Source organism: Ambystoma mexicanum, chromosome 2q (assembly GCF_040938575.1).
Source record: "Ambystoma mexicanum isolate Mex_15411 chromosome 2q, UKY_AmexF1_1, whole genome shotgun sequence".
Classification (NCBI taxonomy): domain Eukaryota; kingdom Metazoa; phylum Chordata; class Amphibia; order Caudata; family Ambystomatidae; genus Ambystoma; species Ambystoma mexicanum.
In genome coordinates, this window is record NC_090924.1 from 491,984,868 (window position 1) to 492,008,284 (window position 23,417).

Genomic DNA, 23,417 nt, shown 5'->3' on the forward strand with positions numbered 1-23,417 from the left:
CCCCTCTCCAAGTGTTCTACCTTTACCCTAGGCGTTATGCCTCTCTTCTCCAGGATCTTGTTCAGGCTTCCTTGTGTGCTGTCTGTCACGTAACACCAGATATGATGCCTTTTCAGCACCAGGGAGGTGGTTTTGAGGGGGGGGGGGGTCGTATGCACTTATTCCCTGCTTCTCACAATGCCAGAGGAAATGGCTCCCGTTCCCTGGTCTTTCTCAGGCTTCTCACAGTGCCAGAGGAAATTACTCCCTTTCCCCTGACTCTTTCTAGGGCTTCCTTGCTTATCGTGCAGCAGACCAGGTTCACTAGCCTGCCTGGCACTGCTATGGTCCATATACATTTGCTGTAACTCTTTCACCCCACTTGCCAGAGCTCAGCCTAGCCTCATTTCAGTGCATGGTGTGGTTCGGAAAGACACGCTCCCAGCCGCCCCCACACAGACATGCCCAGATGATTTATTTATTGTCGATTCAATTCATTGAGGGCCTACTGCCATCCAAGTTGCCTATTGGCGCCCGAAAATTGCCTCTTTCTGCTTGGACAGCCATCCACCTCCGATTTGCTCTCCTTCCAACTCCAGATGAAAGAGTCCATCAGGCAATCAGTGTGGCCATGCAACATGGGGCCCGACCTCCACCCTGACACCAGGCGTACAAGCACTTTGAAGTGGCCGCAAGGGGATACCCTAATGAACCTGCGCGACCTCGTCCACCCGCACGCACACACATATATACACACACACACACACGCAGCCCCCCTTCCCCACACCCACAGTAGTATCCCTATGGAACACACAGAGCTGCCCCAACTACACACGCACCCTTGTGACGTGCCACGCCACTCACTCCTTAGACGACACACATGCAACTCTGCAAACTGCATGGGCATTTGAATGGGCATTATTTACACTGCGGTAGCACAGTATGGAGGGTGGTACCCATTAGAGAATGTAAGGAATGGACGGAAGGCAAATGCATGGGGGGCCAATGTGGGAGGCACCGGTACAAAGCAAAGATTGACACAGAACGTAAATAGTGAGGATTCTAGCTACTTCCAGGGAAGAGGAAGAGTGGGGAGGGGACAAGGACAGGGTATGGCAGGGAAAGTTTTGTATGACATGAAAACTGGAGCTAAATTGTACCAAAACATGGCTGTGGAAATAGGTCCATGTGCGAGTTATTGCAAGCAGCAACAAGAATGAAATGACATCAAAGAAAAGGCGGGCAGGTTACAGGAACAGGTTTTTAGATCAGGAGCAGCGCCAGTGGCACCAGTCAGTGGATATACAAGGTGCTAGGACAGGGACAAACCAGCAGAGGTAGGTGCTGCAGTGATACCCCTAAAACAGGACAGGTGGGGTTGCATGACTGCAGATGGTTCCTTTTCCACTGGTGGAATCACACACAAAGCGGCCATACTGATAGAGTGGGGCAGCACTAAGTCTGATCAAGGTTGCGTTTCAAGGGACACCACATACAAAAATAACTACGATGCAATCAAAGAATTAAGGGTGACATACACAAGCAGGGTTTGGGGACACAACCGTGTGCTACTGGGAGCAGGAGGACATCATAGGCATCGACATACTCAGACAGCACAGCGGTTCAATAGATCTGGCAAATAGTCGCCTCTGGTTAAATCAAACAAAAGGCGTCATACACATCAAACTCATGGCTGTGATGTCCTCACTTCCTTATCTAAGGACGACAGTCCTCTGTTTATGTTTGATCCGCGGGCTGCGACCCGCGTATGTTGAAGGGCGGGGTTACCGCCTAGAAGTTAGTCTAACGCCGGATCTTTAAGAATAAAGACGTGTTGCACCCCAGCTCCTCGTGCCGCCTCTCCTTTCTGGTATGCATGCATGAAAAGGGCGACACTTGAGTATGAGCGTGAGGAAGTCCACGATTGACTATACCACACTGGCGACGAGGAAATAAAGTTCCCACAGTGCCCAAAATCATCGGTCCGCTGCTCGTGGTACATCCCCTGTCACCACTGGGAGCCCGGACCTTGATCGCACGTGGGCCCACATAGGCCCAAATCTCCAGCGCGAGTGTTTCACGCGGGTGGAGCAGCTGTCAGCTCCCTGCGTAGACACTTTTCCGGGCGGTGGAGGAGTGGCCTCCCGCCAACGGCAACGCCCGCGGAGGCCCGGCCCAGCACACGAAGTAATCGGCGGGTGGAGCAAAGGCTCCCCGCGCGGGTGGAGCAATTGCCAGCTCCCCGCAGACACATCACCGGGCGGTGGAGCAGTGGCCTCCCGCCAACGGCAATGCGCACGAGCGGTGGAGGCGAAAACCTCCCGCTCCAACAGTCCGACACAAAGGGGTAAGAGCGAGCCCTCTCCCCCCCAGGCACAAATTGAATCACACCACGCACCTGTCGACATCAGCAGCTAAGGCCCCAGTCTGCAGCACCCTGGTGGCAATAAAGTGCCACCGCACTAGGAATAGAAACCACAGCGCCCCCCCCTGCTGACAACAGGGTGCCACCGCGCCAAGACTTTCTACTAGGACCCTGAATTACAGCGCTCCCCAGCTGCAGAGTGACAAATCACACCCGGCTCAGTCAAATAACCACAGAAACAGTTTCATGAGTAATTCAGAGGAAGACTCACCAACCATCTGGGTAACACCAAACAGCACAGGCTATAAGAAAATGACGGACTGCCTCCTAACACAGCTACCAGCAAATTTCGACCTCACCGACTCCGGCACCCTAGGATCAAGGTGGAAGAGGTGGCTGAGGGACTTTGAGGTATGCCTGAAAGCGGCAGGTGCACTGGAAGATGACCAAAATCTCAATCTTCTAAATCATGCTGTCGGACCAAATGTCTGAGACATTCTCGACGAAATTCCCGAGGACAGCACAGACACGTACGTCAAGCTAAAAACTACGCTCACAGAATATTTCACACCTCACACCAATGTAGACTATGAGCGGCACATTTTCCACACCACCAAACAACAAAAGGGTGAAACCATAGATGCATTCGTCATGAGATTACGAGCGAAAATGAAGCACTGTGATTTCAATAATTACTCTAATGAGGAGGCCCTCAGGTCACAGATCATAGTGGGATGTGAAAGTGCCGACTTCCGCAAGCGACTCCTGCAGAAACCGCGCAGCCTTGACGAAATTCTTCGACTGGCTCGCTCGGATGCAGCCCTAGCTGCACAAGTGGAAGGTTTGGATGACATAAAGATTACACATGGAAAACACGAATGCCTCAACAAACTGGAAGGGACTGCAAGAAACAGTGATCCGTTCTGCTACCGGTGCGGACACGAATATCCCCATGAAGGAATATGCCCTGCAATAGGACAAAACTGTTCCGCGTGCAGTGGTGAAGGCCACTACAAAGCCGTATGTCTGATCTTCGGCAGGAAGATGAGAGGGGCTGGAAGGAGCCACAAGCAAATACCAGAACCAGAACAAAATCAAACAACGCCCTACCGCAACCATCGAGGGTCACACCAGACCCATGAACAGGGGCGCCACAAACATCACGACGACCAGACGGAAAGAAGGCATGAGAAGAGAGAATGGAGGGAGAACAGAACACCACTTCCCAGGTCAAGGAGAAGACCACGGAGATACGTACGGTGCCTCATCGAACAATCCCAGTCTGACAGCGCGTCCAGTGTTTCGTCGGATGAGAAAACACCCAAATCGGAAAGACACCCAGAAACACCAAGAAGGAAAGGATACCTATATGCGCTAGGAAACAGCACAGCAAAAGAGCATAGCCCAATCCTCAGAATACAAGTGAATCAAGCGACAGCCGAATTTCTAATTGACAGGGGAGCAACCGTAAACGTGATCAGGGAGAAAGTTTACGAGAGCATACCTAATGCCCCCCGCCTGCAACCAGCGCGAACACTCATTTTTCCCTATGGATCAAAGACCCCGCTCGCATGTAAAGGCTTCTTCATGGCCTCGTGCCGATACAAAGAACATGAAAAGAAGATACCCATGCACGTCCTCGAAGCAGCGACTGAGAGCGGATGCATTCTAAGTTATCAGGCAGCAATAGAAATGGGACTAATACACATATTGTACCGTCTTATGGTACGCAAATACCTAGACCCCACTGCAAGCATAGAACAGGTGTTCCCCTCACTATTCAAAGGCCTCGGGAAGCTGAAGGACAGACAAATAGAACTCCACATTGACCCCAAGGTCCCACCCATAGCCCAACACTATCGAAGAATACCCATAAACATCCAAAAACAAGTGGAAAAGGAACTATCAAAATTGCTGGATGCAGACATCATTGAGCCGGCAGAAGGACCCACGCCATGGGTCTCCCCAATTGTACCAGTACCCAAAAAGGACTCTCAAGACATCCGAATATGTGTGGACATGAGAAGGCCGAATGAGGCAATACTAAGGGAACGCCATCAAGCCCCGAGGATAACAGATATGGTACATCTATTAAATGGGGCAACTGTGTTCTCTAAACTGGACCTCAACAAAGGGTACCATCAGCTGGAACTACGCAAAAGCTCTCGATATATAACAACTTTCACCACTCACCTAGGACTCTTCCGCTACAAACGGCTAAGTTTTGGTGTGTCGTCCGCTGCTGAAATCTTTCAGGCAGAAATTCACAACATCATCAAACATGTACCCAACTGCCTAAACTATAGCGACGACATCCTGGTGTTTGGTCAAACTCAAGAGCAACACGATGATACACTAATGAGAGTGTGCATGGCCCTGGAAGAGGCACGACTCACACTAAACAAGGACAAATGTGAATTTCGCAAGAAAACGCTCAGCTTCTTTGGTCACATATTCTCTGAAAAGGGAATGACACCCGACCCGGAAAAAGTGAGTGCACTCCGAGAAGCCCCGCCACCCGCGACTACATCAGACCTCAGGTCCTTCTTGGGCCTTGCGAGTTACTGCACCCGATACATACGAGATTTCGCATCCATCAGTGAACCCCTCCGAGCACTCACCAAACTCAACACGGAGTTTACATGGTCCCCTCAGTGCCAGGAAGCATTCCAAACGATTAAAGATCGCATATCCGACGCCCAGAATATGGCATACTTCGACCCCAAAAGAACGACAGAACTCATTGTCGACGCCAGTCCAGTAGGCCTAGGCGCCATCCTAACACAACTCGATGACCGAGAAGAAAACAAGAAACATATCATATCTTATGCCAGCCGAAGCCTCTCCAAGACCGAGCAAGCATACTCGCAGGCAGAGAAAGAGGGCCTGGCCGTGGTGTGGGCCTGTGAACACTTCCATTTGTTCCTATACGGAAAGCCTTTCGTAGTTGTAATGGACCACCAAGCCCTCATCTTCATTTATGGCAACCCTCAAGCTAAAATGCCACCACGCATTGCCCGATGGGCCCTCCGGCTACAGGACTATCAATTCTCCATCACTCACAGACCCGGAAAAGAACAGAACCCTGCCGACTTCCTCTCGAGACACCCGAAGGACGCGTGTGGACCAGAACCATCCATAGCTGACCAGTACATAAGATATGTCATTCACAGCAACACACCGCAAGGTCTGGACATGGATCGCATCATCAGTGAATCAAACACGGATCAAGGGATACAAACCATCCTCCGATGCCTAGAGACAGGGCGATGGAAGCATGCCAAGCAAATTCGAGAAAACATGAACGAGGATGTCAAGCGGGATCTCACCTGTTTCCTAGCTGTGAAGGAAGAACTGGCAAAATCCGACGAAGGGATGCTGCTAAAAGGAACAAAGCTAGTGATACCGCGCAGTCTGCGCCAGAAGATACTCGAACTTGCCCACGAAGGACATCGAGGAATTGTGTCCACCAAAAGGATGCTGAGGCAGAAAATATGGTTCCCACAGCTAGATACCGCAGTAGAAGAACTGCTACAAGACTGCCCCACCTGTGCTCTCGTGAAGCCACACACCTCCCCAGAACCTCTGAACATGACCGCACTACCTGAAGGGGCCTGGGAAGAAATAGCCATCGATCACTTTGGGCCCATGGAAGGAGGAAAATACATCCTGGTGGCAGTAGACGAGTACTCAAGATACCCCGATCTACAGATAGTCCCATCAACATCTGCACACCACACCATACCAGTCCTAGATCGGATGTTCGCAACGTACGGAGTACCCAAAGTAGTCAAATCTGACAATGGACCTCCATTCACAGGCCAGGACTTCCAAAGATTTGCCGAATACATGGGTTTCAGACACAGAAAAGTAACACCTCTATGGCCACAAGCCAATGGGACCGTCGAACGGTTCATGAGCAACATCAAACGCACCACACAAATTGCTCGCATCACGGGCGAACCTGTGGAAAAACTGTTATACCAACTCATGCGAGACTACAGAAATACGCCACACAGCACCACGGGGAAAACACCTTCAGAAGTGATGCGAACAATAAGAACAAGAATACCACACGTAGCCATTGAGGAAGACCACTATGCAAGGGATGCAGAAATGAGGGTGAAGGATGCACACATGAAGGAAACCATGAAAACCGCCGCGGACACAAAACGACAAGCCAAGACAAATGATTTGGCGCCAGGAGACATGGTCATAGTCCGCCAGCCCCAGCCTCGAAAAAACGTAGCCCCATTCAGCGAGGAGCCTCTCATCGTCATCCGCAGGAAAGGATCACTCATCACCGCGGAAGGAGACCGCAGAACCATCACAAGGAACTCTTCCCACTTCCGACGGGTATCGAGAGCCCCAGCCTTAGGTGACACAAACCTGAGTGATGAGCTTAATCCATGGGATGCTCCATATGAAGGAGATAGAGAAGACTCCGAAGGAGAAGTGAATCCTGAGACATGGACAGATCTTTCGACAAGAATAGAAGGTCGACCAACCAGGACGAGGAAAAAGCCCCACCGCCTCATTGAGGAGATGAGCTGAGTTGGACTTGAGGTTTAGTAACGGGGGGATGTGATGTCCTCACTTCCTTATCTAAGGACGACAGTCCTCTGTTTATGTTTGATCCGCGGGCTGCGACCCGCGTATGTTGAAGGGCGGGGTTACCGCCTAGAAGTTAGTCTAACGCCAGATCTTTAAGAATAAAGACGTGTTGCACCCCAGCTCCTCGTGCCGCCTCTCCTTTCTGGTATGCATGCATGAAAAGGGCGACACTTGAGTATGAGCGTGAGGAGGTCCACGATTGACTATACCACAATGGCCATGGTAAAGGTGACCACAAAAGGCAACAAATTGATGGGGTGCTCAAAGAACGACAGGAAACGATCCTGAACATATGGGCACAGAATACATTTGATTTTGGTAGAACTGGTGATTGCATATTTTTACAATTAACAATAAGACCCCGATGGAAGAAAACATATGGTATACACCCAGAAGCGGTGGAACCAATCAGAGACATCATTACAGTGCTCAAGCACAGGCGCGCGAAGAGCGAACACATGGAATGTGTGCCCTCCGTGCCACTGGTGTGGGCGGTAAGAAAACCAGATAAATCATTGCACTCAACACTTGATTAGAGAACAATAAACAAGCACTAAGAGCCCGGACCAGAACTTGTGCCCCCCTTCGCAGAGATGATGGCTAAAGTACAGGCAGAAATGCACATTTTCAGTGTCCTCGACATTTCAAACGGTTTCCATTCCTTGCTGCTTGCAAAATAGTCTTCGGAGTTACCTGCATTTGTAGTGGATGGTGTGTTATGCCTGGTGGAATATTCAACCACAAGGGCTCAAGGACAGTCCAACCATTGTTTACGAGGCAATACAAGGTATGCTACACAAAGTTAAGTGTGAGGAGAATGACATAAAGTATGTAGATGATGGGCCTCATTACGACCCAGGCGGTAAGTTACCGCCTGGGCCGTCACTTTACCACCATGGCGTAAACTATGTTTACGCCATGGTGGTTGGCGGACTTACCGCCCCATTCCGACCTTGGCGGGGCGGTAAGTCCCCAATCCCCATTTTCCCTTCCCCATTCCCATTTTTGCCCCATAGGGCATAATGGGAGTGGGGAAGGCGTTAATTACGCCACCGTAAATTACGGTGGCGTAATTAACTCCATGGTCCCTTAGCGCCATGGATTTTAACACCTGCTAAAAGCAGGTGTTAAATCCACCATGGCGCTAAGGGACCTCGTACTCAGGCTGTAAGGGTCGGCGCTGTTTACGCTGCCGTAAACCCCTTACCGCCTGGGTCGTAATGAGGCCCGATGTATTGAAATGCAGTGAGAATGACGACCAACACACACAACACTTCACAGAAGTGATAGACGCATCACAGGATGGGGACTCAAGCTGAATGGTAATAACGTGCAGCTATTCCAGTCTGAGTTTAAAGGCATGGTCTAGTAAAAAATGTTATTTAAAAAATAGATAGGCAACATAAAAAAAAAATACTAGCATTCTCTTTTTTAAAACTTCCTATGTAAAATTTTGAGCTATTCACGCTCAAAATTCGCAAAAGCAAGCACATGGGCGCATCCATTTTGTGAAATGGATGCCCTCCTGTGCTGGCTTTTGCTTTTACGGCACTAATGAAGGAAAAGCCAGCCAGCTGTAGTAAACAAAAGCTACCGCGGGGTGGCTTTCCCTTCATTAGTGCTGTACGCGGAGGACGGGGACCGGAGACCAGAGCAGGAAAGCTGCAGCTGAATCTCGGTAAGTGCTATTTATTTTTTTTTAAAAATAAGCACTACCTGCGTTTTTTTTTTGCAGGAGCCCGGAAAACTTAGAAATAAAACTGCAGCTTTAAAAATGTTGTATTTATGTTTGCGGTCGCTTTTGAAGCAACCGCAAACATAAATACAATGTTATTGTGTTGGAAAACGCTCCGGTTTTTCTTTCCAAGTTTCTCAGGCTCCTCCGGCTCGGAGGAGCCTGAGAAACTCGGAAAGAAAAACCGTAGCGTTTTCCAACACAACCGCGTTGTGTTTCTGCCTGCTGTGGCTATCACTTTGGGTCTCCGGTGCTCCCAGGGGAGCACCGGAGACCCAAAGTGAAAGCCACAGCAGGCAGAAACACACCGCGGTTGTGTTTACATGCCGCGTAGTGTTTCTGCCTACAGCTGATTTCCCATTTGGGGCTCTCGGGCTCCCTGTGGGGATCCCGAGAGCCCCAAATGGGAAATGCTAAATGCTGCGTTGTGTCTGCCTAAATCTGCTTTCCCATTTGGGGCTCTCGGGCTCCCCAGGGGGAGCCTGAGAGCCCCAAATGGGAAAGCAGATTCAGGCAGAAACAACGCAGTTGTTTTCCGCAATGCCGCGTTGTTTCTGCCTGAATCTGCTTTCCCATTTGGGGCTCTCGGGGTCCCCGGGGGGAGCCCGAGAGCCCCAAATGGGAAAGCAGATTCAGGCAGAAACAACGCGGTTGTGTTGGAAAACGCTGCAGTTTTTCTTTCCAAGTTTCTCAGGCTCCTCCGAGCCGGAGGAGCCTGAGAAACTTGGAAAGAAAAACCGCAGCGTTTTCCAACACAATAACGTTGTATTTATGTTTGCGGTCACTTCAAAAGCGACGGCAAACATAAATACAACGTTTTTAAAGCTGCGGTTTTATTTCTAAGTTTTCCAGGCTCCTCCAGCTAGCTAGCTAGTGCTTATTTTTTTTTTTAAATAAATAGCACTTACCGAGATTCAGCTGCAGCTTTCCTGCTCTGGTCTCCGGTCCCCGTCCTCCGTGTACAGCACTAATGAAGGGAAAGCCACCCAGCGGTAGCTTTTGTTTACTACAGCTGGCTGGCTTTTCCTTCATTAGTGCCGCAAAAGCCAGCACAGGAGGGCATCCATTTCACAAAATGGATGCGCCCATGTGCTTGCTTTTGCGAATTTTGAGCTTGAATAGCTCAAAAGTTTACATAGGAAGTTTTAAAAAAGAGAATGCTAGTATTTTTTTTTTTTATGTTGCCTATCTATTTTTTAAATAAAATGTTTTACTAGACCATGCCTTTAAGCTTCTAGGGGAAATTATCTCAGGAAAAGGGAACAGCATATGCAGAGACAGACTGCAGCTGATAAACGCACCACCACTGCCTACAGATCACACGGCCTTACACAGGGCAATAGGCATACTGGAGTTTTCAAGAAACTTCACACCACTATTTGCGGAACATCCAGCATTCTGTATTAACTGTTTAGGGAAGATAAGCATGAGTGGACAGAGGAGCATACAGAAGCATTTGAGAAGCTAAAAAGCACCCACATTAGTGAGCCCAAATTCCGATTTCCCATATTATGTATAGCTAGTGGTGTCTGAGAGTACGCAGGCAGCCATTTTAACACAGAACTACAGAGACATACACCACCTAGAGGCATGCAACTTGCAAAACTATAAAACAACAGAACTAAAATACTCAAGATGCGAGCGCCAGCGATGCACACTGTACTGGGCGGTTAATACATTTTGATACATAACGGGGGAGCTGCATGCATTGTAAAGAGCAACCACAACCACTCAAAATGATCCTGTTATCTAAAATGTACCAGGGAAACGTGTGCACACAAAGGATAGGGAAGTGGATAGGATTGTTAACAACCATCAACTGAGATTTGAAGAAGGAGAAAATAGTATAATGCCAGTAGAGAGCTATTAATGGACGAGATGCATGATTGTAGAGTTCAAACAGTTAACACATTGCACAATGTATTCAGGGCATGTGCACCATATTGGGACATTCAGGGACCCACATTTTTCTGTGATGTAACCTCAAGGTATGCAAATAACAAACTATGCAACTCTGCTCCAATATCATACACCAGGGAGGGTCAGTAGCAGTGTAATACTGCCGTATTTGATGGGAAAAGTGCACAAATTAAACAAACCACAGGCCGACATACAGAAGGAAGACGAACACCTGATGCGGTACATCACAGAGAACAAATAACATGGCTTCACAGCAGACATTGGCGGAACATGGTGGTACAAGTCAGGCGGCAAATGGGGGATCATGTTACCAACGCCTATAAGGAAAGATGTGGGGCGGTGGCAGTAACACTGGGTGTGCAGGGTTGAATGCCAGGTCTGCAGGCCATCATCCTAGGGTCTCCTCCCCTCCATGAAAAGCTCTGAGACCTCAAACAATAGAGCAGGGCTTGGCCTGTTGTGAACGTGACTCGACATAGATGCTAGGATAACACAGACACAAACCGCACGCCAAACAACCTTCCAGGAACTGCCTCGGGCTATGTTTCCTTTTTTTCTGCTGGCAATAAGACCCTTCTTTTGTGTAAATGTGTCATTTTATTAATCTTTCGATTGTTTACATTTTCGGACATCAATGACATGACTCGCTGTGATGTCTTTGTGAAAGAATGCCCTCTACGAAGGTGTAGTAGCTTGAGATTGTTGGATTTGTGCACACCAAAATGACACTGGCAATTCTGCCTCTGAAAGGGATCTCTGATAATCAGACTCACTTTCAGAAATGGTCCCTGCTGAAAAATACAATGTAAACATGTAACTCTTCTGAACTTGTCCACAGATATCTCTCAGCAGCTGCCTTGTAGTTTGGCAACATGGTAGTTAAGCAGTAAAGTGTGCATTCCTTCAGACGTCATTATGGAACCCTAAGTTACAGCCAGGGACTCTGTTTAATTGTGGGCAGACCAGATCCAAAATTATATAATTGTGTTCTCCTAGGTTCTGGTGGCAGATTAAATCATAAATATAAACCATGTCTAGTTTTAACATGGTGACCTCTGGGAATCTACATTCATACTGGCACCATGTCAACTGGGTGTTAGCAGTCACTGTCTGAGACTGCGGTTCACCTAAAAGAGACCACTGGGGCTTAGTCCCAGCAAAAACCTTTGATGTCCTGAACATACTTGCCACCTTCCAGGAGTACATGTTCTGCCCCAGGGTGCAGGGAGAGTGCCCATACATCAAAGGACATGCTTTGCCAGGCGAAAGAGAACCACACCAGGGTGGTAATTGCTGCACACCTATTGATGCAGGGTATACGGGAGAGAGGGTAGCTAGGGTAGCAGGAGAGGCGTATCAGTCCAGAAAATGTCCCACCATCTTGAAATCTCCCAGCACTCCTGCATTTACTGTCTCCACCACTCTAGGACTCACATCACCTGGCAAAAGACTCTGATCACATCAGCCAGGATTGGACCACTTACAAAAGGCTGGAGGGGGACCAATACATTGTGGCAGATTTACTATTTTAGGGAGTTAGACCATCCCCTCTGTTGAGGGTCTTTGGAATACAGAAGAGGGATTTTACCTGGAACTTTACTGTGGCTAGTGACTGCCCCAAGGTTCTCTTCAATAGAGGTGAGGATAAAGGCTCCAAAAAGGTAGGAAGACCCACTCCTCACCCATCTCAGAGGAACATTTGGGTTAATATACTATCTGGACAAGGCCTGTTGCAAGCTCTGACCTCTGGTACCCAGGAACATATTCACTGGAGGTGACAGCCCCTGCCAGCGTACACTCTGGCAAACTTCCTGGGTGCAAAGTGCAGAACAAGGATACTTTGCCTCTAGAGACCCAGATATCAGAAATCAAGAACCAGCTCTGGGCACTTTTGCCCTCTTTGAGCCATTATTGAGACAACTCAACCGCTTCAAGTTATTTTTTAAATGCTGCAGGCCTGAGAAGTTGCCTTGGATACTCGCCGCTTTCCAATCTGCTTTCGAGCCATGAAGCTGCAAACGCGACCATCACCTGCCTCTACTCCATCCATTTTTGAGGCGATCGTCACTGAAGAACCGCCTCACATGGTTTGACCTTTCTGAGGTGATCTGACTGATTATCGACACTGACTAGAACATACGTACCTGTTCTCTACCAGATTCTAGCTGATCATCGATACAGGACTAAATCACAACACTGGTCGGGCTCAAGCCGAATCAACTGTCTCAATGCACTCCATCTATTCAGAACAACCAACTCGAACGTCTCAAAACTCCCGAGAAGACTGGCTCAGTGCTATCGAGCCACAAGAACAAGCCTAAACAGTACGTGCACTGGTTATGTCTCCCTGCCTACCTTAAAGGCTCTAGTGACTATTAAGAATCCTGGGGTGTCAGCTGCTGAGCGGGGTGCTGACATCTGTGCTCCCCTGCAACAGCCCTCGGAGCCTCCATTTGGCCTTCACCCTCCTGTGTCTCGGAGGGGACAAAACGGACCTGCGTTCTCTCACTCCAGCACCTGAGCGCTCCGCCTCACACCGGCTCTCTGAGCCCTGGCGGGATCGTGGTGGCCCGGAGCCCTACCATCCTCGTTTTGGCCACCTACTCCACTCCTCCTTGCACAAGAGCAGACCCGCCCTGCCTCATTCTCCACTCCAGCTCTGCTCCTGCGGAGGTGTCAGCTGCGGTGGGGGGTGCCGACATCTTCACTCCCCTGCAGCAGCCCTTGGACCCTCCATTTGGCTTTTACCCTCCTGTGTCCCAACCGGGACGGGATGAACCTGTGTGCTCTCACTCCGGCACCTGGACACTCCGCCTCTGCACCGGCTCCCTGAGTCCTGGCGGGATCGCAGCGGCCTGGAGCCCTTCCTTCCTCAATTTGCCCGCCTCCGCAACTCCTCCTCGATCAAGAGTGGACCCACACTGCCTCTTTCTCCGCTCCAGCCCTGTTCCTACGGTCCTCTGTTTACTCGGCTCCAGAGGCGGTCTGGTCTTGGCTTCGCTCTCGCCTCTCTTCCTGCACTGGACTGCCTTATCATCTGAGGTACTTACAGTCCCTGTGGGGTTGTGGCTCCCCGGAGTACCTCCATTCTACCCTGGTGCCTCCTACAGAGACCCTGCCAGCCTGAGCTTGCTTGCTCACTCCCAGGTACGCCTTCTTTAGCCCAGCTCCTCTTGCATTCCACCTACAGCGGCCCTGCCAGCCTGAGCTTTCTTACTCACAACCAGTCACATGTAGTCCCTCCGGGGTTGTGGCTGTCTGGGGTACCCCCACTCTACACTGGTACCACTTACTATGGCCTTGCCCGCCTGAGCTTGACTGTTTACACCCAGATACGCCTTCTCCAGCCTGGCCCCTCCTGCACTCCACATACAGCGGTCCTGCCCGCCTGAGCTCAACTACTTCTAACTAGGCACTTGCAGTCCCTGGGGGGCTGCGGCTGCCTGGTGTACCTCCATTCCACAGCCTCCCAGCCCTTGAACAACTTGGCTGACCGGGACCCTCTACTTCATCCATCTTCCTCTGCTGCTACAAGTCCTCCTGCCGGTGCCTCCTTTCCATCTTCCCCTCTAATTGTGGATCCAGCTACCTTCGCCTCCTGCACTATTACCATTCAGGTGCAGCAGCCCAAAATTGATACCCCATTTTCTTGCGTCAGGCACCTGGTCTCCTCCAACTACAGCTTCGAGTGCCTGCTCCCTCTGACTCTATTGGTTCCTGCCGGTCATCTCTCATCACTGGTCCCGAGTCCACCTTTGGCGTCATCCTGTACATGGGCTCCTCCAACTACAGTTTCAAGTGCCTGCTCCCTCTGACTCTATTGTTCCTAATGGCCATCTCTCATCACTGGACCCGAGTCCACCTTTGGCACCATCCTGTACCCACTATTGTCACTTTCCTCTCCCCAGTCCACACCTCGTCCTACATTGCCCACTGCCTCCCACTTTCTGTAACTATCACACTGGTCTCTACCCCCTGCATTTCTAACTCTTACAACTACGGCCCTTCTCTACTTGTCCTTCTATATGTCCTTTGGTATGCGATCTTCCATAACTCCTTTCCACCTCACTCTCCCCCCCTCTCTCCACCCTTCCACCTTCTCCTTTCCCTCCTACTCTCCTCTTTCCTCCTAATGCCTAGTCCTCTTCACTATCCTCACCCCGACTCCTCCAGTTACCCTCCTTCCTTCTCTCGCCGCCCTAACATTCTTTACCCCCCTACTGCCAATGACTCTGCCCTCATGAACACTGCTCTCTGGAACGCCAGATCCATCTGTAATAAAACCGCAGCTACTCTTGACTTATTCTTTTGCCTTAACCTTCATTTCCTCTGCCTAACTGAAACCTGGATTCCCCCTCATAACACCTCCATCCCCGCCTCCTTAACGGCCTCCTCTTCCTCCTTCATCCACACCCCCCGCCCCTCTGGCCGTGGTGGAGGCGTTGGTGTCCTTTACCACCCCAAATACATCTCCTCCTCTTCCTCTCCAACTTTCCCTTCCTTTGAATTCCTCTACAAGTCCTTCTTCTCTCCCCACCCTATTTCCTTCCTGGCCATCTATCGTCCCCCTGGCCCTCTCTCTTCCTTCTATGAAGACGTTGATCACCTCCTCTCACTTATCTCTCCCTCCCTCTCTCCTCTATCTGTACTTGGCGACTTTAATATTCATCTTCCTTCTCCCCCTCAATCTTCTCCCCTCTACTCCATCCTTGACTCCTACCTCCTCTCCCCCTTCCTTCACCCCCTCCTTACTCTTGACCTCATCTTCAATTCTTCCTATCCCTCTTCCCCTGTCTCTTCTCTTCCTGTTTATCTCTCTGACCATGCCCTACTCTCATTCTCCCTTTCTCCTCTCTCACACTCCACTACTACTAATCCCTCCCCTCCAATCTTTTCACGTTGTGACCTTCGTGACTTCGATGCTACCCTCTTTTCCGACACCTACTCTTCTTCTCTTCCATCTCTCCAAGACTTTGCTTCACGCCCTGCAGATGATGCCCTATCTTCCCTTTCCTCTTCTATCTCCACTGCCCTTGATCAACTTTACCCCCTTTCTCTCTTCCATCCTACACGGAAGCCTTCTCAACCCTGGCTTACTCCCCATCTCCGCTCTATGCGGCGCCTTCTCAGGAGGTTAGAGAGACTCTGGCTCAAAACTCCCTTGCTTTCTAATCAAACCTCTTACTTCTCTTACCACGCACTTTACAACTCTTGTCTTGCAGCATCCAAATCCTCCTACTACTCTAACCTTCTCCAGTCTGAAGCCTCCCACCCTCGTCGGATTTTTCAAACTCTCTCTCGTCTTCTCTCTCCTCCTACTCCTGATCCCTCATCCAATTTCACACTTTCGCCTTTAGACTTTGCCAACTTCTTCTCCTCCAAAATCCTCACCCTCTGGCAAAAAATTAACTCCCCCTCTCACTCCCCTCTCCTCCTCCCCCCTCCCCTCCCTCTTCCGTTATGTCCATCTTCTCACCTGTTTCTGCTTCTGAAGTCTCCTCCCTTCTAGCCAAAGCCCCCCCCCCACGTCTGCCCCCTCTGACCCTCTCCCCTCTGTTCTTATCCCCAAGATCTACCCTCTTCTTATCCCTTATCTCACCACTTTCTTCAACTCCTGCCTCTCCTCATCAACCTTTCCCTCTGCCTTCAAACATGCAATGATTATTCCTATTCTAAAGAAACCCTCTGCCGATCCACTTCTCACTTCTAACTACAGACCTATCTCTCTTCTACCTTTCCTTTTTAAGCTTTTTGAGCACCTTATCTACTCTCAACTCTCATCCTTTGTCACTACTTCCTCTCTCCTTCCTCCCTTCCAATCTGGCTTCCGCCCCAAACATTCCACTGAAACTGCTCCCACCTCTATCCTTAACTCCCTCCTCTCTGCTCGACATGCCAAGAAATCCTCTATCCTTATTCTCCTTGATCTCTCCACAGCTTTTGACACTGTCGATCATCCACTCCTCCCCCACACTCTTTCCTCCTTTGGGTTTAAAGGCCCTGTTCTAAAATGGACATCCTCTTACCTCTCCTCCCATTCCTTTGCAGTATCATGGGGTGGCCAGTCCTCTCCTTCCTTCCCGCTTATTTACGGTGTTCCTCAAGGCTCTGTACTTGGTCCTTTCCTCTTCTCTCTTTACACCTCCCTCATTGCCCCTGTTATCTCCTCGTTTGGCATCTCCCACCATTTCTATGCTGACAATACTCAACTTTTTCTCTCTTTCTCCTCCTTCCCAACCGACCTTCACCTTAAGCTCTCCTCCTGCCTCACTGCCATCAAGAACTGGATGTCCTCCCGCTTTCTCTCCCTTAACACTGATAAAACCAAAGTCATTTTCTTCCCCTCTTATTCTCTTCCCCCTCTCTCTCCTCCCCCTTTCATTCACTTTCCTCCCTCCAATCTCCCTATCTCTCCCCAAGCTCGCAACTTAGGCGTCCTCTTTGACTCCTCTCTCACCTTCTCGCAACACATTTCACTCACCTCTCGCACCTGCCGATACCACCTCTACAATATTCGCGAAATCCGTCCCTCCCTCACATTCCACGCCACCAAACTCCTAATTTCCTCTCTCATCTTTTCCCGCCTCTTCTACTGCTCTTCTCTACTCTTTGGTCTTCCCGCATCTCAGCTTGCCCCTCTTAAATCCATATACCACTCTGCTGTTCGTACCCTTTGTCTCCTTACCTCCTGTGACTCCATCTCTTCCTCGCTCTCTTACCTTGGCTGGCTACCTTGCCACTCACAGCTAAAATTCTACTTCCTCTACCTTGTCTTCAAATCCCTCCATGGTCTTGCTCCTCCTTATCTCTCCTCCCTTCTCTCCTTCTACTCCCCCTCCCGTTCCCTTCGTTCTGCTGACCATTTCCTTCTCACTGTACCTCCATCCCCCTGCGCTTCCTCCCGTTTCCGCTCCTTCCAACTCCTTGCACCTCTGTATTGGAACTCGCTCCCTCTCCCAATGCGCTCTACCACAACCTTCTCCTCATTTCGCACCTCCCTTAAATCCCTCCGCCTCCATTCTCCTCCTTGAAAACTTCCCCCTCTGCCCTCTCTACTTCCCTTCCTCCCTCCCTGATTCCTCTCTCCTGCTCTCTCTCCCTTCCATTTTCCCTCGCCCAATCCATCTCCAACCCACCCCACCCCTAGTCCACTCCCCTTCCCCCCTTCAGTTAATTGCTCTTTCCACTATTTTATTGAATGATTCTTGATGCAATTTTTGCTCCCACTGTTATTTGTTGTTGTTATCTTGTATTTTGTTGTTCCATTGTACAGCGCCTTGGTGTAAAGCGCTCTATAAATCAATCAATCAATCAAGAACCCACTCCCTACCTTTTTAAAAGACAACTTCATTTAAGTTGAACGTTGCTACTGGAATTATTACCTGCCGCCCCCTGTCTTCAGACCCAGAGTGCCTCTTTCAAAATTATCATTGTCATCCTCATCATCATCATCATCACTTATTCGGTCGTAAGGCCATTGAAGTACAACATCACAAATATAACAACAATACAACAAATGTATCAGATAAACCGCCCATCCACATTAATATTGACGCAAGCACTAATACTCCCTAGAACAAGCATTAGCCAGTAGGCTCTCTACCCAGTTAAGGTCTCTTTCAGTGCAAATAAGCGTCTCTTTCATAACAAGATTAGCACAAATAGTTCACTTATTGGCTACTAGTAGCCTTTATAGTCTTAAGCGAGGGTCCTATCATAAGAATGATCACACCCGAGGCCTCATTCCTCATGAACAGGTCTTCTCCATGGCATCGTGCACCAAGTAAACGTACCCACTGTCCTTTGTCCCAAGGGGAGTGTGTTTGGGCCGGGTTGATACATTTCCTTGGTGCTTTCACCATTATTTGACAGGTACAGTTTAATTTCTATCGTGCAGTTTAGTGGGCGCCTAAATCTCATGTCCATCCCAAGATGCTATTGGCCACTCTCGGCTCCCTAAATTCAAGTAGTATTGAGTCTGTGTTGGTTGCTCCCTGACTATGGGTTCTATTGCAGCTTGCAATGTCATCCCGCACTGCATAGATGCCACCACGCACTGTGCCAAGCCAGTGCATGCATTTATTGATAAGGGTCTCTTTAGTTTCGTGGTTATTTCGGGCCAAATTTGTGAACCTTATCCAAGATTAGCTTTCCCATCAATCGGCCCCGAGCCCTCTAACTGAGTTTCTTATCCTTTCCAGGGTGCAGGCTTGGTTGGACAGATCCCACAGGACCATTATTATAATGCGTCCCCAATAGCGGACTTGCCAACTCCACAGACTGCGCTTGCCTCTGCTTCTGCCCACCAAATGAGCTTTTGCGAGGAAGAGGGTGGAGGGGGTGTCTCTATGCATGCATTTTGTGTAGGATTTACAGAGGTACTGGTAGTGGTTGGGATCAGGTGTCCGTTTTCCGGCGGGTGACTTAAGTCCAAAACTCACTCCATTTTCCCTGTCGGGGACTCGTTTGAACATATTGATATGGGCTAGTTTGATTTCAACAGAGGGATTCAAGCAGGCCGATGTGTCCAGGGTTTTTGCGCCTTCTGTGGCTTCCTCCGTGTTGATGGTTCCAGCCTTGCCTGGAAGTTCTATGAAGGAAAGTAGTTGTTTCTTTACATCCGCCAGTTCTGCCATGACCTTGGCACACTGACAGCCACCAATCACCCCTTCCTCCTTGTTTATGTGGGGATGAAACATTGGTGCATCTGGGGTGGATGGAGGGCAGAAAGGGCTGCTGTTTTGAGTCAGTGAACTACTCTCGACACACCTGGTGTGCCCCTCGGCCACACAACACAACCGTCAAGTTCCCCACCCCATTTACCTTGGTTGGAATAGGGCTTTTGGGGGATAAGAGGTAAAAGGGGATTGTACATTCTATCAATGCGCCCTGCAGAATGGCATACAGAACCGTTTTATCTTGGTTAGGGCCATTGCCAAGCAGAGCCCCACCCTGTATTTGATTTGCTTTGGCAGAATTCAACATAGCCAGGGGTCAGACGCAGTCCTGTGGCAGCCAGGAGATGCACTTCACCCCAGCCCCCACCCATTGGGTGGCATAACTGGATATGCACTTTAATTGTGCATATTCTGTATCTTCTCTTACAGCCATAGGTTTTTGTGACCTTGATTACTGTGTTTGTATTTTTTGTTTAATTAAACTATCCTATTTTTTATAGATCCTTGGTTGGAAATTATTTTATTTTATTACCCCAGCAGTATTGTTGCTTGGAGGCTTCTTTGCTAACTCCCATCCCCTTCTGATGTGTGTAGCCTGCCCTCTGACCAGGTAACCCTTAGAGAGGAAGGAGCAATGCCAATCAGGTTGTACCTGTTTCGCCATTATGCCTGAGATCATTGCTGGTTTAGTAGTTGCCTGAGGCTGAGCAGGAGGTATATCCACCACACATCCTGATGCTTAAGCAGAACAGTGGTCATTTTGTCTCTGTCTTCAGGGACAAAATACATGTGATATCACTTCCTGTAATAATATCATGGTCAAATATCATGTGACTTCATTTTCCTGTATTGTCATTGCCATGTGATGTCACATTTGCTACCCCTTGCAGTTGAGTGAACTCACATGCCAGGGAATTAGAACACCAGTTGGATACTTGGCACCAAATCGGAGAAAACTCTGGTGAGAGGGACAGATAGAGACATAATAATGTGTCCTAGAAATACAGCAAAGAGATGGAATATCACCTCCCAATCCTGGGGACGATCACCTGGAAGAGTTTCCAACTTGAAAGGTATAGTCTTTTAAACTTGTTCACACCTTCAGGGTCTATTCTAGGTCAAAATATATGTCCTTTGCATATGCAGAAGGAAGTGCTTGAACAGCGGCAGGAAAGAAACGGAAAGGGGCAACCAGGTGAAGTGTCTCGTTGAAGGGGCAGAGCTGTGGCAGGCATAGCCTCGCCAGCGGAGCTGCGCAGGGGCTCAAACTGGGCCAAGAAGATGAGGATTTGGTGGTGAAATTGGGCAGGGAGAGTGTATGCTGACTACTGAGCGGAGAGGCAATTTCAGGGATGTCCCCAACAGATTAGGAGGGAGAAGAAGTCAATGAGGGGGCACAGAGAGGTCATAGGCACTGGAAGGAGGCAAGGGTTCCCGGGGTAGCCCCAGATTAGGCCAAGAAAGAGTGAAACTGTCATAGGGAAAAACAGTTCGGAAAGTAGGGCAATATTTCAATATCTGCACAATATCTGCACAATGTTAGATGTGCAAAGAATAGTATATGAAATGCGCACCTTGGACCAGAAATCTATGATTGTTTAATCCCCTGCTCTCTCACAGGAACTTTGATAAAAGGCCCCTTTGCCACGAGATCTTGTATGCCCTGTTGAAGGGCAGTCTTATTGGCACAATTTTTGGAGTAATTATATAATTGTAACTCTTTCTTTATAACGCGCTTAATACCGGGTACCGGTTTCTAGGCGCAAGCCCGGGATTCAAATCTGTGTTGCTATGCGTTATCTTGCTTCCAAGACAAATGCGTTGCCCTTGAGCTATCCACCCGGGCTAAGTGTTCAAATGGGTCCTGGAATCTCAGGAGAGAGAAAGGACCTCAATGCCCTTGAAAATCAGATCCAACAAACATCTGTCCATCAATGTCTGTATCCAAATCCTGGAAAGGTAGTGCAGCCGGCCATTTGCTGTGTCTGGAATGGGGTCCAGAGAAATCCGGGTCAGGCAGGGTGATAGTGAATTAAGGTGGGGATGGGAAGTGGATCCAGCACTTTAGCTCGAGTCCTGCCCCATCGGGTATACAAGACCTCGAGTATACTGACTTGATGTTCACCCAAATAAATGTCCATGTCGGGCAGAGCTTTTTCATAATGTAGCTTTGGTTTGGTATCTTCTGTGCTTCAGGACTCTTCACCAATTTCGACAATGTAAGGATGCAAAGTCCCAGGTTAAAAAGGAACGTAGGGGCGAGTGGGAACTTTGTCACCCAACAATTTTTGTATTAATTTAAAAATGTTTGCAGCAAACCAACCACGGGGGTTTCCACGTTCATCCTTTGCACATTGCAGGCCATATCCGATTCGGACTACTGTAACCCTTGCTCTCCGAGCCAGGCAGTAGCCATGACCATATATGGCAAAATCCATATCTCACTTAATCGCTGAGGAGACAAGATCTGGCTGTTAGTCTTAATACTGCAATCACAGAGAATATCAATTTATAAATCACAAAGGTTGCCACCGAGTAGAGGAGTCCAATTACACAATGGCATTTGTTTTTCTCCAGCGGTCCTATCCTTTTCCCCCTCTGCCCACAACTTCTGCGTCATTTTCAATTCCTCCTTTTCATTTTCGAGTCACATCGCCAGTACTGCCTGGATCTGTCATTTCCATCTTCATAATATTTGTCATGCCAGTCCTTTTCTTTCATTTCACCACCCAAGATTCTTATCTCCTCACTTATTTGCTCTCGTCTAGGTTACTGCTCCCCCTGCGGGTTGGTCTGTCTTCCTTACTACCCCCCCTTTGCATCGTCTCACCTCTCCGCCTTCGCTCTACCTACAACTCTGCTATCCGCCTTCTTTATCTTCTACCTCCTCACTCTTCTATGGCCCCCTCTCTTTAATCTGCATCCTCCTAAACACTTGACTCATGTGTAATGTTTCACTGTATTTGTATCATCTTTAAAAGCTTGCACAGTCCTTGCCCCTTCTTATCTTCCCTGGGTTCCTTCTTTTCCCCCTCCACTACACCCTCAAACTATTCAACTCCTTTCAGTTGATGAGGACCTGGAGCAATCAGAGTTCCTACGAGCAAGTTCCTACATAGAATCAGTGATGAAAGACAAAGGGAGACCTACAAAATGTTCCTGAGTTCAAATCAACAATGCAGAATGGGTCACTACTTTGTAAGCCTCGCCAAAAGGGACAACTGCAAGATTGGAGGAAGTGGACTGGAGACTGAGAACCTCTGTGCAGATTTGATAATACATTGGCTAATGAACAATCAATGTGAAATAAATGTATCAAATGAAAACATATTCACATTGAAACAATGTAAATGGAGACTTAAAGAGCAAAAAAGAATGACTGAAGACACAAGGCAATGATAACTGACATCAGGGATGCTGGTCAGAGCTTAGCTTTAGTCAAAATGAATTGGCAGAATGCAATGGGCCTCATTAAGAGTTGGGCGCAGAGTATGGCGGTCATTCGGCTGGACAGAAGTTTTGTTACCACTGTGGAGTCCAATAGAATTACCGCCACATTACAAGTTGACGGGAGAGCACACAGACCATCAGCGGTAATGATAATTCCATCTGGCGGAACTACCACAAAAAGCAACTTAGTGCAGTAATTCCGTCATGCAATGGCAGAATTAAAGTTACCGCTGGGCAAATCGGTGCCAATTCCATCGGCTGATTTACCTGATTTACAAAAGGGTAGCGTCCAGCAGAAATAGTGCCATTGAGGGAAACGAGAAGTCGGCCGGGCATCTTTAAAAATCCAATTCCCCCTGAATCTCCCATTTCCTGTTGCCATCCAAACACAGCAGTTGGAAAAATGTCACAGGACAAAGGAAAAGCAAAGGTGGCCGATATCAGGGTGCTGAAGAAGAAATTTAGCGAGGCCGAGCAGCAGGTCCTCGCTCATGAGGACGGGAGACTTCTGCCACAGGAATCAGCAAAGTGGAGTCCCTTGTTCTGACACCATGAGAGGAGAAAGCCAGCAGAATCCACCACATGGAAGTAATTGAGGATGTTGGGAGTGCTGGAGTTGGAGCCAGCAGCCAAGGCGATGCTGGGATATGAATGGTGACTCTCTCATGAGAATGCA